Source organism: Lycorma delicatula, chromosome 2 (assembly GCF_047948215.1).
Source record: "Lycorma delicatula isolate Av1 chromosome 2, ASM4794821v1, whole genome shotgun sequence".
NCBI lineage: Eukaryota > Metazoa > Arthropoda > Insecta > Hemiptera > Fulgoridae > Lycorma > Lycorma delicatula.
This window is the reverse complement of record NC_134456.1, coordinates 226,448,445-226,462,637: the sequence shown is the minus strand read 5'-3', so window position 1 is coordinate 226,462,637 and position 14,193 is coordinate 226,448,445. Positions and strand designations below refer to the sequence as shown.

The 14,193-nt window shown below is 31.7% G+C and overlaps 1 protein-coding gene across 3 annotated transcripts in view; it reads left to right on the top strand.

Moving 5' to 3' along the window:
* Nucleotides 1-14,193, top strand: part of tai (basic helix-loop-helix family member taiman) — a 735,005-nt gene that overhangs the window by 313,192 nt on the left and 407,620 nt on the right. For 2 of the 3 annotated variants that reach the window (XM_075357297.1, XM_075357298.1), the window contains exon 2: nucleotides 13,298-13,359. The exons of the other annotated variant lie outside the window; for it this stretch is intronic. The gene's annotated coding sequence lies outside the window, so the exon portion shown is untranslated. The remainder of the gene's footprint in view (nucleotides 1-13,297; nucleotides 13,360-14,193) is intronic. 3 annotated transcript variants of the gene reach the window in all.

The window sequence follows — 14,193 nt, the reverse complement described above, 5'->3', positions numbered from 1 at the left end:
ATCAAATTAAAATTAATTTAAATAAATACTTTTTACTTCCTTGTACGAAATAAAAGATGTATTGTGATTGAGAAAAATTTCGGTTTTCAAATTTCTACGAAAATATCCATTTTGACCATCCCTGAATCCATTTTGATTAGTTTCGGCGTGACGTCTGTACGTACGTATCTCGCATAACTCAAAAAACAATTAGCCGTAGAATGCTGACATTTTGGATTTAGGACTGTTGTAACGTCTAGTTGTGCACCCTCCTTTTGATTGCGATGGACTGGACTAAAAGTGTCCAAAAAAGCCCATAATCCAAAAAAAATGAATTTTGGACTTTTTCTTAACTTCAGTAATAAACTCTCATTGAGAGCTTTTCAACGATACATCATCATAAGTGGTACTTATTTTCATCGGTTCCAGAGTTATAGCCAAATAAAATTTTAATTCATGAAATATTTGGATCTTAGAAGGGCAAAGTACATCGGTTAGAATTCGACTTTTATCTTATTTTTTTAACTTTTTTTTTTAAACTTAAATATGTTGGTTTATTAATAATTATTAACCTCTGGTTGTAAAATTTTTTTACATTTAATAATAATTCAGTAATAACAATAAAAAAATAGATATCAAAAGTTATTAATGGAAAAAAAAAGTATATATGCAATTTAATAGGTGTACAAGTTATGTGGTTTCCACATCAGATTTTTTAATTTTCTACTCTCAGCAACCGTTGTTTTCCAGAATTCTCCCCTCCTTCTAAAATTTCGTGATAATGTAGATACCCTGTAGAAAAATTTTGAAACTATTTTTATTACATTCTAAATTCTTACAACATGAAAATAAAAAAAAAAAAATGTTCAAAAACTAACATCATTTTGCTGCTCTGAAAACAAAATAATATTAATTATTTTGTCAGATTATTATTGCATATGCAAAGCTTATAGATTTATGAAGTTCGTGAAAAAATTAATTCAAAATAATTAACATTGTTATTTTAAATGAAAAAACGTAGTAAAATTTTATTTATAATAATTATTTATTATTTAGTAATATATATATTTTTTATTTTCCAATCTGTATTCATAAAGATGAAAAGTTATCAATTTGTATAATTCAAGTATATAATTCACGTAACATAATAACTTACATCTTTACACACATTCATTTTTTCTTCCGCACATTTTCGCGCCATTGCTGACGAACAGTTACAATATACGCAAAGAATGAAAGAAAACCACCAACTTTGCTTCACATTCGACCGACTTTGTCGCGCTTTTTTCGGTCGTGGCGAACATGGACCCTTTCACTGCGATTATTGTGCCTTTTGTTGCTGGATCATACCCATAATTCCATAATTCATCGCCACTAATTACCTTATTTTATCTCGTTCTGGGCCGACAAAAAAACCTGTTTAACGACTACGGGTCAATTTCGGCCAGATTAATTAGTTCTTGGGACATTTAAAGTCGGTGTTCTTTCTGCTGGTCTGACAATAATTTAAGAATGAATTTCAAGGACAGTTGACGCATATTCATATCTTCAGTTAAAATTGGTTGCGTAGAAAGTTATATCCAGTTCGTCAGTCATCTCCCTAATTGTATATTTACGGTAATAGCGCACTAAATTCCGAATTTTCACAATTTTTTCGTTGATTTTTGAAGTGGAAGGCCGACCAGACCGGAGGTCATCTTCGACTAATTCACAGCCGTTTGCCGTATTTGACTCTCTTAACAGAAAGCTGTTTTTAAGAGTTCATAAATCTCCGAAACTGATTTCTCGATTTCCAAAAAAAATTTGACATACCCCTTCCTTTTTTCATCCATTTTGTTAAATCAGTAATCCGCCGAGAACTGAAAACGCATCTTTATTCGCTAGTATGCCGCTCTCTACAGCTATCGCCGTGATATTTTCACAGGGTTTCAAGGACAAAACAGCTTCCTCTTTCACCCGGAGGCAAACCCTACTCCCTCCGTATTAGCAGTGGTGGTACCTTTCTTAAAAGTTTTCAGTTACCCTTCGTATGTATGTATCAATACAAATAACATTGTTTAAAAAATTGTTTAAAATTTAAAATCACTTCTATATAACCTGATTGTTCGGTAGATGCAATAACTTGGGAAAATGTAACTTGTAGATTTAGAAGTCTTTCCAAGAGCGGCGTGCGTTTTTATTCCAAAACTCATCGACCGAACGAATGATTGAGTTATGATAATATGTCCTTACTCGTGTTCGAAGTCGAGAGTTCCAACGTTTAAATCGTAGTAAAGGCAGTTACTTTTATACGGATTTGAAACTAGATCGTATATACCGGTGTTCTTTGGTGGTTCGGTTTCAATTAACCGCACATCTCGTAAATCGTCGACCTGAAACTACAAGACTACACTTCACTTACACTCGTACATATCATTCTCTTTCATCCTCTGACGTAATACCTGACGGTGATTCCCGGAGGCTAAACAGGAAAAATAAATATCTACTCGGTCTTTATAATTATAGTTCTGTTTTACATGTAGCATTAATTGTTCCGTCAGAAATTTAGTTATTATTTTTCACGACTGGTTATCGTACATTATTTAATTTTAAGTTAATCGCATTTTACTTTTCAGTAATTATTCTTCATAAATAGAAAACATACGGTATTTTTACGAGTAAAGTAAATTCAAATTAGTTTACTTTATTAACGTTTATTCTGTGTTCGTTGTGCATTAGACAAAAGTAAAAATATCTATACGATTTATTCTACTACCACCGTAAAATGTTAATTCGGCTGTACTTTATTTTAATTTATAAATAATGGTAATTAATATTATAAAATTATATATGTATTTTCTTTTAAGCAAAATTAATTTAATAATCAGAATGCTAATAAATTCCTTTTAACAAATTTAATAAATGTAATGACCGTTTAGTAAACGTACCTTGACATAAATTCTGCGAGATTTTTTAATGTACGACTTTAATTGAATTTATTAAGAAAGAAAATAATAATTAAAAATTTTATGTGGACACTACATGACTTCCTTGTACGCTTATTAAATTACATACACACATTTTTAAACAATGTAAAGTACATAAAGTTTTATTTCATTAATAACTTCTGATATATTTTTCATATTTTTTTTTAATTGTTATTATTGAATTATTTATTGTGAAAGTTTTTTTACAGTCCCGGTTAATAATTATTAATAAATCAATATACTTAAATTAAAAAACAGGAGATGAAGTCTGATTCGTATCGATGTACCTTCCCCTTGTAAGATCCAAATATTTCATTAATTAAAATTTTATTTGTCTATAACTCTGGAACCAATGAAAATAAGTACCACTTATGATATGTCGTTGAAAATCTCTCAACGAGGGCTTATTACTGCAGTTAAGAAAAAGTAAATATATATATATTTTTTTGGATTTTGGGCTTTTTTGTACACCTTTAGGCCATCCGATTGCAATCAAAAGGGGAGGTGCACAATTAGATGTTACAACAGTCCTAAATCCAAAATTTCAACATTCTACAGCTGATCGTTTTTGAGTTATGTATTGAGTTTTGGAGTTACTTCCTTTTACTTCTTACAAGGAAGTAAAAATCGGAGTACGTATTTTGTTTTAACAAGAGCATATCTTTTAAAGATGAGACTGTTTTTCTTTGAATAATTTTTTTAATTTGATTTTAGTTTTTGGTTTTACGTATAATTATTACTAATATTTTTGTTTAAATATTTGTCGATTATTCTTATTTATTGGAATTCATATTGTCTATTGCAGATAATATTGTGGCGTAACATACGCTAATTGTGCTCGCGCTGCCTACGTTTTATTTGAGTAGCGATTCAAGTGTATAGATGTTACTGTGTGCTGATACTGTATGTCGTACAGTACATTTTATGACCGTCTAAACATTTGTTTTGTGCTTTTCCAGCGATTTGTTCGACCTTGTATTAATCTCGACCTTCAACGTAGGGTTCCTTTGTTTTGTCCTTTCACCTTCCTATGATTACTTTACGAGTTCCTCCCGGCGTGTCTGGATATTTACGCCCACTCACCGCCTAGATGATACAACAATGTAATTTACAATATTTTTTACCGGTCTGTAAGGAATAATTGTACGCATCGAGTTTTAAATAGAACATGATGCTTGTGGGAAAACTGTGAGAAATATCTTTACGTTTCTTTGATACGCATTCGAGTAAATGATTTTTAAAATGAAGCGTATTTAATATTTTTATTTACAGATTTTTATGGTGTAACTTCGTATTATTACTATACCTTCAAAAACTTTTCTGTGTACGTTACATATTTCGCTCTTTTTGTAAAGAACTTTCATCAATTCATCCTTGAACGAATTGGATTTTTAAAGTGGAAGTTATAATAAAAGTCGACTAAAGTTGATTATAGAATACTCAACAAAATACCTAAAATAAGCTTAGTGTTGGCAGAATCGTAAACGCAGTATCCAGGGTCATTGTTTATTACGACTGTTGTCTGTCAAGGCTATATCCGTCTTTGTTTTAATATTTCACGTACTTTACCCCTAAAGTACGTGAAATATTAAAAAACAAGTAAATAAAGTATTTAACAATTCACGGACTGTAGAGAGATACTATTACATCAGCAAAACGGTCTCGGAAACAAAAGTCGGGTTTAAACAGGAGTATAACGTTAAGAATGAAATATCTTACTAGATCACGGCCTCGAAATGATTGTTGACGTAAGATCAGATCGTGTCGTGAGTGGAAGGAAGACCACTTATAGCGGTTTAACGATGGAATTTTCCCTCCATCGCCTTTGATTAAGAAATTTAGCGAGCCGCCATTTTGAATATTATATTATAGTATCGTTTTAGTAAACTGCAAGGAACTTTACAAAAAAGGTTTCATAAAAATCGGTAAAAGCGTTTTGGATGTAACTGCGTCACAAACGTAGAGTTCCCTCTAGGGTGCGCGGCCGCGCAATGATTTTAGTGTTACTGCGATAAATTGCGCAGAGAAATTTATTTCCCGCGCATCTTCAATTAGCTATCGTAAATATGTAGGGTATACTCAACGATACGTTTAGTTGAGACTACGGAGTAGCTTATACCGTGTTTTTCATACGAGAGTTTATTACTGTTATTCACAATAAAAACATTCTGTTCGGTTATTGGCATTTCATCGTGCAAAAAAATTGTAATGCTTACTAGTGATGAGCCAGTGTTGTGCTCTGGAAGAAAAATGGGGTAGCGGCAATTTTTAAAACAGAGATATCACATTAAATTGAACAATACCGTGTGGCACATAAGGAAGATTTAGAATTAGATGATGCATGGAAAAAATGTATCTGTTATGCAGGATATAGAAAATTTGATAAGAACTGTGTACACGATGTTTCACCGATCTGTCTTCAAAAAAAAAAAAAAAATGTGGTGAAGAATTAGCTCAAGTGTAAAGTATGATGTTATATCATTCAAACCATTGAATGAAATTAAATGGTCATCAGGTATTTCGCAGTCGCTGCTTTAGTAAAAAAAATTACGATACGTTGAGTGTTGTAATAGTCACAACAGAATACAATGATCCGCATCGGTAATTACTGTGAACAAATTCTGACTAATTCACAATATCGGGTAGCAATATTTGTTCTGAAAGATGTATTTGATGTATTATTGATGCTCATCGGTATGTAAAAATTACAGTTAACAAATTGAAAAATCAGTATTTGGGACACAAAATCTTTTGTAGTGACAATCGAAATATTATCTGAACGTCAAAATGATGTTAATACATGAGCAATGATTCGATTTATTGAACGTGTGCATTATGCTCACTTAGAGAGCGGATTTCCAGGTGAAGAATTAAAAAATTGGCAAGCATTTGATAATGAAATTATTATAAATTCAAGAAACAATTTTGATTTCGAAAAGCAATATATTAGTACTTTCCAAAAAATTATTCAGAATTGAAAGTTACAATTCAGAGAAAACGAAATCAGGATTGTTCAAGACTTTTACCGATACATTTATCCTTTGTCTAGTCTAATTTTATGTGAAAATGCAGAGCCACATAAAATTAGACTTAATAATAGTTGGAGATTGGAATGCAAGCATTGGAAAAGGCAAGGAAGGAAATATAGTGGGTGAATACGGGCTGGGCAAAAGGAATGAAAGAGGGGACCGACTTATAGAGTTTTGCACGAAGTATAATTTAGTAATTGCCAACACCCAATTTAAAAATCATAATAGAAGAATATACACTTGGAAAAAGCCAGGCGATACTGCAAGGTATCAGATAGATTATATCATGGTTAAGCAAAGATTTAGAAATCAACTCGTTGACTGCAAAACTTACCCTGGAGCAGACATTGATAGCGACCATAATTTGGTGATAATGAAATGTAGATTGGGGTTTAAAAACCTGAAGAAAAGGTGTCAGATGAATCGGTGGAATTTAGAGAAGCTTGAGGAAGAGGAGGTAAAGAAGATTTTTGAGGAGGACATCGCAAGAGGTCTGAGTAAAAAAGATAAGGTAGAAAATGTAGAAGAAGAATGGGAGAATGTTAAAAAGGAAATTCTTAAATCAGCAGAAGCAAACTTAGGCGGAATAAAGAGAACTGGTAGAAAACCTTGGGTTTCAGACGATATATTGCAGCTGATGGATGAACGTAGAAAATATAAGAATGCTAATGATGAAGAAAGTAAAAGGAACTATCGGCAATTAAGAAATGCTATAAATAGGAAGTGCAAACTGGCGAAAGAAGAGTGGATTAAAGAAAAGTGTTCAGAAGTGGAAAGAGAAATGAACATTGGTAAAATAGACGGAGCATACAGGAAAGTTAAGGAAAATTTTGGGGTACATAAATTAAAATGTAATAATGTGTTAAACAAAGATGGTACACCAATATATAATACGAAAGGTAAAGTCGATAGATGGGTGGAATATATTGAAGAGTTATATGGAGGAAATGAATTAGAAAATGGTGTTATAGAGGAAGAAGAGGAAGTTGAGGAGGATGAAATGGGAGAAACAATACTGAGATCTGAATTTAAGAGAGCATTAAAAGATTTAAATGGCAGAAAGGCTCCTGGAATAGACGGAATACCTGTAGAATTACTGCGCAGTGCAGGTGAGGAAGCGATTGATAGATTATACAAACTGGTGTGTAATATTTATGAAAATGGGGAATTTCCATCAGACTTCAAAAAAAGTGTTATAGTTATGATACCAAAGAAAGCAGGGGCAGATAAATGTGAAGAATACAGAACAATTAGTTTAACTAGTCATGCATCAAAAATCTTAACTAGAATTTTATACAGAAGAATTGAGAGGAGAGTGGAAGAAGTGTTAGGAGAAGACCAATTTGGTTTCAGGAAAAGTATAGGGACAAGGGAAGCAATTTTAGGCCTCAGATTAATAGTAGAAGGAAGATTAAAGAAAAACAAACCAACATACTTGGCGTTTATAGACCTAGAAAAGGCTTTCGATAACGTAGACTGGAATAAAATGTTCAGCATTTTAAAAAAATTAGGGTTCAAATACAGAGATAGAAGAACAATTGCTAACATGTACAGGAACCAAACAGCAACAATAACAATTGAAGAACATAAGAAAGAAGCCCTAATAAGAAAGGGAGTCCGACAAGGATGTTCCCTATCGCCGTTACTTTTTAATCTTTACATGGAACTAGCAGTTAATGATGTTAAAGAACAATTTAGATTCGGAGTAACAGTACAAGGTGAAAAGATAAAGATGCTACGATTTGCTGATGATATAGTAATTCTAGCCGAGAGTAAAAAGGATTTAGAAGAAACAATGAACGGCATAGATGAAGTCCTACGCAAAAACTATTGCATGAAAATAAACAAGAACAAAACAAAAGTAATGAAATGTAGTAGAAATAACAAAGATGGACCACTGAATGTGAAAATAGGAGGAGAAAAGATTATGGAGGTAGAAGAATTTTGTTATTTGGGAAGTAAAATTACTAAAGATGGACGAAGCAGGAGCGATATAAAATGCCGAATAGCACAAGCTAAACGAGCCTTCAGTAAGAAATATAATTTGTTTACATCAAAAATGAATTTAAATGTCAGGAAAAGATTTTTGAAAGTGTATGTTTGGAGTGTCGCTTTATATGGAAGTGAAACTTGGACAATCGGAGTATCTGAGAAGAAAAGATTAGAAGCTTTTGAAATGTGGTGCTATAGGAGAATGTTAAAAATCAGATGGGTGGATAAAGTGACAAATGAAGAGGTATTGCGGCAAATAGATGAAGAAAGTAGCATTTGGAAAAATATAGTTAAAAGAAGAAACAGACTTATAGGCCACATACTAAGGCATCCTGGAATAGTCGCTTTAATATTGGAAGGACAGGTAGAAGGGAAAAATTGTGTAGGCAGGCCACGTTTGGAGTATGTAAAACAAATTGTTGGGGATGTAGGATGTAGAGGGTATACTGAAATGAAACGACTAGCACTAGATAGGGAATCTTGGAGAGCTGCATCAAACCAGTCAAATGACTGAAGACAAAAAAAAAAAAAAAAGTCTAATTTTGAATTATCTAACCTTTCCTTTCTATATAACATTATGGAAACTTTTCAAACATTCAGCGTAGACTGTGAACGTGGATTTTCTGTTATGCATTCCATAAAAACAAAATACCGAAACAGATTCAAAAATGAACCCTGGATGACCTTATTAGAAAGAATTAAATTACGTTTATTCAGTGGTCAACGACTAATTACAATAGAAGTTTACAAAGAATGGATTTCTGTGAAAGACGGAAGACAAAAGTTAAGAAAAATATTTATGTAAATATTAAATACATAAAATATTTATGTAAATATTTATGTAATATTTAAGTTAAAAATATTTATGTAGTTACTAATTATTTTCGTTTAAATATGTATACATATATGAATATAATAATTGATACATTTGTATATAATAATGAAAGATTTTGAACAAATTGATTATTGAATAATTTTATTTGGCCACATTTGATTTTTGTGAGCGCAGCTCTGAAAAAAGAATAAAGGGAAGTCGGTCACAAACTGATAAATGATAAAAGGTCGAGTTAAACAGTGACTCTCCTCGCTGCTGTTAGTTTGTTTAAGTATGTTTAACATTGTGTGTTTGTCATTTGTGTTCACGTATGTTGATGTTCTATACAATTTTATGTCTGATAATTGAAATCCAAATTATTGCTGCCCGGTTAACTAAAGATTTGTAGAACACATAATTAATTAATTTTTCTTGGAATAGTCGTCGAGAAACATTAGTGTCGAGTTAATTAACTTATCGCTAGCGTTTTAGTCGTCTTTTAGTTTTATTTATGCATATACCTCAATCATAATTTTTCATTATTTTTTTAACTGTATAATTAAAAAAAATCTCTTTCGGCACGTCGGAAGGCGGAGGTAGATTTCACCGGTGCTAAGTAGGAATTTCCATCTTAATGTAAAAAAAATTCAAATTTACTCAATACGATTGGTTGCAAACGTTTTAAATGTTTAGCATACAAGCCCCATCTTCTTACAATTCCAGCAACATTTTGGTTCTCTACCATAAGGGTCGGTCATATCAAAAATTGTTTCAGACAAAAGTTTCAGGTAATGTTTAGAGGACTAACGACCACTTAAAACCGATTTGATTCTGTGCCTATTAAGGGAGGTTAATTTTTTTTTGTCTTCGAACCCCCATTTTTTCCACACGTTGAGCCAGTGGTTGGCGATATCAAAAAGCTTTACTTAGATAAGTTTTAGGCCCTTATCCAAAAAATAGTAGGAACTTTAAACGAATTCGATATTTTACCTAATAAAAAAGTTATAGCATTATTTTGCTGTTTTTTTCTCGGAAAAGCCCCCGATTTCCACGTTCATGATCCGATTTTGTCCATCAGCGAACTCGACCGACATTTTGAGTCGTTATATTTTACGTATCAATTTGAAATTGGTTGGCACAAAACTACGGCAGGTATCGTGTCCACAAGAAAGTGATATATATGTGTATATAAACTTGTGAACTGACGGGGGTTTTGTGGTCTGAGGGATGTGAAACGCGAAGATATGTGGAAATTTTTCAGAAGTCGAATCATGGTACCCATTACAATAGGTAGCTTTTTTATTAAACGTACCTAAAAAAATGTTGGGACTCCGCTGCAGTTACAGACGTTTTAAGACCATTATATCATTACGTTTGTTTTTCATGAAGTTGTCATTTACATATAGTTAGTTGTTAATCATATGTTCACTAGACCGGGGCGTTTTGTTAAATATTAAACTACGATAAATTATCGCAACGAGACAAAAATAATAACGGTTTAATTTTAGCTAGTACGGTTAGTCCTCTCTTTTGATCTTCCATTCCGAAAAGCAAAAAGCGTTTAATCACCGAACATCACATCTACAAAGCGAATTGAATACTTTTTCTTATTCAAGAAAAACCTTTGAGTAAGATGCCCAAGAATGAGTTTCTAAAAATTAAAAATATTATTTTAAACGATTATATTTTTACGATGCCAAGTGAAATGGCCTTTTTTTAGATAGATGAATTCTTGCTGTATTTTTATCGTAGGATTTCTGATTTTTATCCTGTATGGTGATTCTTTTAATTTTTATTACCGAACAGTGGTTGTATTAATTTATTACCGTAATTAATATTTATTTTCTAAACCGATTATTTTGTTGTTGATTACTACGATGTTGACGTGATATCAGGCATGTCATTTGCTATCATTAGCACTTCTTGGTAATAGGCTACGTATTTAAAAGTATAAGAAGAATAACTATTATAATTTTTATATGCGTGATGTTGTATATTTTAATAATGTTTAAAGGAAATCATTAGGTTTTTTAATCGTAATAACAAATTATTTTCGATGATCGTTTATAATTTAGGCAATTATTTTGACGTAATTGTATTACACTGGAGAACATTAAATTGTGGCATAGTTATTTTTTGTTTTTTTTTTTGTTTTTTAATATCAGGTTAAGTAAGCCCAAGTTATAGCACGTCTATCGTGACTAAAAAACATTAAACTCGGTCCGAAATAGTTGATTGAGCAATGATAACGGCTAATTTTTGTTTTAAGACTTTCTTTATTCTTTACTGATTGAAGGAATCGCTTCAGTTGTACGAAAATGCCTTTATATATTCATATCTTTGTTTTTTGTTTTTTTTTTGTAAAACTTGAGTTTTTTATTTTGCAATCGGTCGCCAAAAGGATTGCGATTATAAATAAAATTTTTGCGTAAGAGTAACGTGACAGGGGGCCATCCAAAGATAGCCTACCTAAAATACAATGTTAATAATACGCATCACCTCTCATGACAGAAACGAAGCGATAACAAAAACAAAGGTAACAGATAACAAATAAAAAAAGCATATAAACAATAAAAGTTACAAAGCATTAAAGTTATCCAAGTCATGTTACATGCCAGCCTCCGTGGCGCGTCTCGGCCTTTCACCCGAAGGAAGTGGGTTCGAATCCCGGTCAGGCATTGAATATTTCACACACGCTCCAAAACGCTCATCCTATGCAGAAAGAATTGCTTGACTGCGGACCCGGAGGTTAAACAAACAAAACAAAAAAAAAGTCATATCACAAATATTAAAGGCAGTTAAAACATTAGACTCAATTTTTATTTTGTATTTATTTTTCTTAAAGATTATCGCTATTCTAAGATAATGTAATGTTTTTTTCGGTAACAATATTTTATATATATATAAATGTTTTAATGATAAATTAACCATTAAATTAATTCACCACAAAAGCTTTTGAAGCTTTTACTAGGGAATATGGAAATGGAATTTTGTAGCTTATGAAAAATGCCATGCCCGACCCAATTCGAATTCGGGACTCTCGGATGAAAGGCCGAGACGTTACCGTTCCGGTATTTAATTATTATTTTATTCTCTGTTTTATTATTCTTCTCCACTAATTTTCTATCGTAACTTTTCTTTATTAGATAGATCTTATAAGAAAGCCACCTATTGTAACGGGTACCATGATTCGACTTCTGGAAAATTTCGACATATCTTCGCGTTACTTGTCTTCCAGGCCCGAAAACGACCGTCAGTTCAAAAGTTTATAAATAATATATATATGAATTTCACTTTCTTTTAGATACGATAACTGCCGTAATTTTGTGCCAATCACTTTCAAATTGATACATAAAATATAACGACCCAAAATCTCGATCGAGTTCGTTAATGGACAAATTTCGGCCCATGGGTGGTAGGGGTGGGGGGGCTTTTTCGAATAATTAAAATAAAGCTATAACTTTCTTATTGAGTAAAATATCGAATTTGGTTAAAGTTTCTACTGTTCTTTGGATAAGGGCCTAAAACTTATGTAAGTAAAATTTTGATCACCGACCATTGGCTGAGGAGGTGGAAAAAATTGGGTTTCGAAAACAAAAAAATTATACCTCTCTTAATAGGCACAGTATTTCATCGGTTTAAAGTGGTCGTTAGTCCTCTAAACATTACCCAAAACTTTTATGTTTAACAATTTTTGATATGACCGACTCTTAAGGCAAGGGATGACCAAAATGTTGCTGGAATTGTAAAAAGATGTGGCTTGTCGTAAGCTAAACATTTGAAACTTTTTTCACATGCAACCGTTGTCGTATTGGGTAAATTTGAAGTTTTTCTTAACTTTAAAGTAAAAATTTTTTTACCCCCTATTGGCATCGGTGAAATCTACCTCCGTCTTCTGGCGTGCCGAGAGGGCTTTTTTTATAATATTTTTATTAACGGTTCGTTTAGAAACCTTGCAATTACAGTCTATAGGAAGTGCGAGTGATTTAATAATAATAAACTCATTATTGTTAAATTTAATCTTATCTTTAAAAGCCATTTGAGTGAAAATCCATTTAAGGAATAAAGCTTTTTTTCGTAAATATCATTATGTAAAGTTAGTTTCCGATTATTTCTTGTCATTAATTATTATCTATGAATAACGGTGATCTCCATAAGTCTCGTATTTTTCGGGAACTACCTCGACTGAGATGTTTCCCCTGAATAATTTAAATTTTATTCTGGTGTTCTGAATAATTTATTCATCGGAACGTTTGTTTATTCGAGGGATAGTGTGATCGTGGAAGATATCCGTCCAATAATAGTTTATTTGCTGTACATTTTCTACTTAAGTGAACTTAATTTATTTTATGTAAACTTTTACAAAATATGGTATTAAAAAGAATAATAGCCTGATGCTATTTTAACATATTTTACGATTGTCTTTTGAAATAAAATTTTATATATATATTATCGTGCACGTTTTTATTAAAGATAAATAAATAAATTTTATTAATCTTTTTATTTTCTTTTTTCAGGTACGTTATTTTCATGATGCTGAAATTTTGGAAATACGTTTTGAAGGAATTCGAAGATAATGGTAAGATATTACGTTGTTTGTTTTTCTTCCAAACACGGATGAAGAATATTCGTCTGTAGTTATATTATTTTCAATTATGAAGATTTTTCACCCGGAGAAGGTGAACTTATCAATTTTTGTCCGCAATACTTAGAACATTGTTTTTTCCTCAAATAAGCTAGTTTTTATTAATTTCTACATTATTAATATATATATATATATATATAAAAAATACACACACACACACACTAAATATTTCCCTCCCCTTTCAGTAAATGGATTATGAAATTCTGTTACTTTTTTTTATTTTTAAAAGTTTGATTTTTAAGTCGAGTCGACTGTGTCAGAAAAATGAAATAATGGGATGTTATTTCAAAACTAACTTTTATACGTAAAACCTTTCTGAACTAATAAACGTAGCTATGCTTCTAATAATATTAATTGAAATTTATTATCTTATTCGAAAATTACGAGTTCTGACTCGTAATTTTGTGTTTGGAATAGTATTTAAAGTTTTCTCATTGAACATTATTTAACATATACTTGTTAATTTATTTATGTTAATAATGTAGAGGATGGTAGAGGATTAAGAAAAATTCTGTTCCGTTCTTGACTTTTAACTTAGGTGTCCGTATTATGGGATTTCTTTATTTCCGTTTTTGGGTTGTTTAATTTTAGTAATTTTTGGCCTAAAATATTTAATATTTATTTATTCAGTGCTCAACCTATGTATTGATACAATACCATTAGATTTCTGGCCTTCCACTACAACATGTATGGGAAGCGAACAATAAGCAACCACTGCCCTCACGGTTCGGTGAGATGAGGATGATCTGTATGACATGTAAATGAGGC